Source organism: Camponotus vicinus, unplaced genomic scaffold (assembly GCF_025532165.1).
Source record: "Camponotus vicinus isolate PSW18456_S1 unplaced genomic scaffold, iyCamVici1.0 SCAF_4, whole genome shotgun sequence".
Taxonomy (NCBI): domain Eukaryota; kingdom Metazoa; phylum Arthropoda; class Insecta; order Hymenoptera; family Formicidae; genus Camponotus; species Camponotus vicinus.
The window spans coordinates 13574034-13577829 of record NW_028141976.1 but is presented as its reverse complement, the minus strand read 5'-3'; positions in this window follow the sequence as shown (position 1 = coordinate 13577829).

Below are 3796 nucleotides of genomic sequence, written 5' to 3'. Positions count from 1 at the left end.
GGACCTGGCCGTGATTAGGAGAGTTCCTTTTGCAAAGTGTCGAAACCGTCGAGATGAGAGCGAACACGGAGCTCCGGGACCGTAACGTCAACTTGTAGACGACATGCGACATATGATTTTGCCGTACATGAACAAACGATTCTCTCAAATGTTTCTCTCGTACGGTATTTTTCTGATTTATAGAACGTTTCTTTGGTAATCGGATCGGAAAAAAACGGCAATCATTTTCACGTAATTTCACATTATACCCAAAGTTTCTGCATTTTGTCGAGATATTAAAGATTTTTCGTAGCATCCTATACGAATAAATTATTTTACAAGAATAAAAGAATATGTTTAATGGAAAATCTCCATAGCGGAGCTTTTAAGCCGTTTCGTTCTTTGACAAATATCAGTGATACAACATGTCACAACTTGTTTAATAAATTATAAACGCTAACGAAACAGCATGACAACAATTCTCTGAGTGACATAAATAATAATAATAATAATAATAATAATAATAATAATGATAACATTGATATTATATCTCTCAACTCAAAGAGATATCAATGTATTTGGATCGACGTCGAAACGAAAGCAAAACAAAATAATGCTTTAGATGACGCATTAATTTTACGGTTATCACAAGGTTTATTAGTCGACTCTTGTGAGTTTCGAGCCAATCATGGACCGGACTCGATTCGCATTTTCATGGCGACTATTAGGAAGCCAATCTTTATCACATTAAGAGATACCGTATCGTATCGGGCATATGTTTTCGGGTGAATTAAACTCGTTTGAACTGATGCACGCAGTGTGCCTAGCCATTTGCGCACAACGCACCTGTAAATTTATTGATATTAGAGGCAATGAGCGCTACAGCTGGTGCTGACCGAATCGAACGCAAGCCGGAGCATTATTTCGATAAACACCGGGAAGAAGCGCTTGTGCCCATATTGTATCACTGATGCAATAAATAAAAGATAATATAAACTTCCTAGCGCGACTCTTTTTCTCTCTCTCGAATGTAAGTATAGGCGATAGCTGCGGCTAACACAGTTGTGTTTGAGAAACTATTTATCCAAAAGTTACTTTATATCGGAGTACAAAAACTATCGGAGAAATAGAATAAGTTATTTTAAATTTATATACATAGCTTTTAAAATATATAATGCTTTTATGCATATCTTATACATATAATTTGGATAATATATTTTTTAAACGCACATGTATATGTTTCCTCTTTGTATCATTGAACAAGTAAATTTTTATTATAGTGTTTTTATTATTTTTATTATATATTTTTATTAGACAGTTTAAACATTTTGGAGGGAATTGCTACGGCATTTGGAAGAGTTGACTCGCACATTTGTCGAATTAACGCAATTGGCGCGCAAAACTTGATGTCTATTTCCATAGAATTTCGCGCATTCCCGTTACTCGGCAAATCGAATCTTTCCGCGATGGCAAAGGAAAGCGCGGAATGAAATATTCGACCGCCTGAGTTGGCGATAACGCTACCGATTTAACGTTTACGTCGACAACGCTTTTAATTGGGCTTATTGCCGTAAACAGCGTGCGCGTTAATGAAAAGTACCACGGCGCGGCATTACTATTCGGTACATTAAGTCGCCAAATGAAATTCACAATCGATGACCGCGCTGGACCGTCGGCGAAAGAGTAATAATGCATCGCGATAAATATGTATACGAGTTTATCGTAATAATGAGTTCACTGATTCCTGGCACAGAGGGAGAGAAACAACACAGAGAGGTAGGCGGGATTGGCCGTAGCTGGACTGCATCGGGGCGAGGCGCGGCGCGGGGTGACCCGGTGCGTCGGGTGGCCCGAGGGGAGGGTGCGCGGTGGTCGAAGTTGGGTTATTTTATTGGGAATTTTGGCGAGTCGTCGCTCGAATTTGCGAATCGCGCCTGTTCGATAGCTTTCAAAGGTAAATTAATATCGCGCCATGAACACGTGCCCATCCGATGCACTGATGAGCTTAATGAGAACGGAAGTAAAGAGCCGTGGATAAATGTTACTTTGATCAGGCACTAATTGGGCTTGCGGGCTAAACTCTAATTGTCTGTGAGCTCAAAAGGCAACGGGCGCGGAGGATATTTCGACGAATTGATTTTGGCAGAAATAATTTCGCGCTATTCTCGCGCACAGGCCGTTTGTGCGCCGCTTGCGCCGTTTGCGAGACACAGGGGTTAATCCGGGGGATGAGGTCGGTTGGACAGAACAGTGGGTGCAACGTGTCCGTCCAGCAATAAGGAAAATGTAGGAATGAAGAGCCGTTTGGGTACATCTGCCGCTGCGTCGTCCATCACGTCCGCTACCGGGGCCAGCTAATACACGTATAATTACTCCTTTCTAAGATTTATTTTAATTAGCCTCTATATCTTCTCTAACGACCGGCGCTCTGATTTAGCACAAACTGTTTCATCCCTACCTAACGGCGCGGTGTAACGTCTCCGACGGCCTGAAACCCTTTTACGACTCCAATCCCCCTCTAGTCCGCTAAACCGACCATCTTGTTGTGTATCGAGGGATATATTAAAAACTGGGGCGCGCGATATGCTCGGGCAAGGTTGAGATAAGTCCGAGTATCGTTGCGATAAAACGTGACGTTAACGTAAAAATGCTATCGCGACGACAATTGCCATCCGACTCTACGTTAATTACACGGCGCGTTCAAATGAGCGATATATCACGAGCACCAAGTCGCGCGAGAATCAACGTGTTAAATGTTAAGCTCTCTCTTTCTATTCCATCTAATATAGAAGACTATAATCCAATTATATTTCGCCATTTAAAACATTTATTTTTAATGGTAAGCATTTCAGATAAGTACAAAAAATTTGCGCGCAATTTTTTATGTAATAATTAATATTTGCCACGTATTAATCTTTTTTCCCAAGAAAAAAACTGAGACTGGCATACACTGCATGATATAAATTTTTTAATTAATTCCTTTTCGTATATATATATTTTTACAATTTTTTCTTTATTGAAAAATAATTTAATTTTTCTAAATTATAAGAAAAGTAAAAATGCTTTTTAAAGATTCTAGAGTCAAATTGAAGGCACATGTAAAATATTTAGTTTGTACGTAAATTTCATTCTAAACTTAATCTTTCTTAATAAAACGTCATTAAAATGATTACATGTGTGCGTTTAATTGCAATTTGCACGTACACTAATAAATGAACGTACACTATAAATATTGCATTGCGTTTTTATAAATTTACTTAGGTTCTTTTTTTAGATTTAAGGCAATTGATTTTTTTTTTCAAATACGTTTCCTTTAATGATGATTGTAACAGAGTTAACGGATTGGCAGATTTTATCCGCACCGATAAACTCGGCCGATTAACGGCGTCGGTTATTCGCGACGGTGTGCGACGCGATTAAGTCGCGGCTCGGAGCGCGATCGCGGTGTTCCTAAGGGTCGCACTAAATCAGCCTCTGACGTACCGGCTCGGTCTTAGCTCGGTTTTCGCCGGTAATATTGTTATCATTAGTGATTAGGAGCGGCCGTCGGCGGTGAGGGTGCGAGTTAACCAAGAAGACGGAGAAGCCGGGTCGGGTGAGATGGGGGTGGGGTTGAGGAGAGGAGGCTCTCTTCGTTAGCCGTGCTCGTTGGATGGCGCGGCCCGCTCGCTCCATTAACCCGTTCATAGGCGATCCAGCGTCGTGGCGTCGTCTCACACCCCCGTAAGCCGGCGGTAAATCACCTCCGGCGCCCGCTGCCACCTCCCGCGTCCCACTTGCTTCCTGTTCCTCGGAAACCGTGGCGGTGCACAAACCC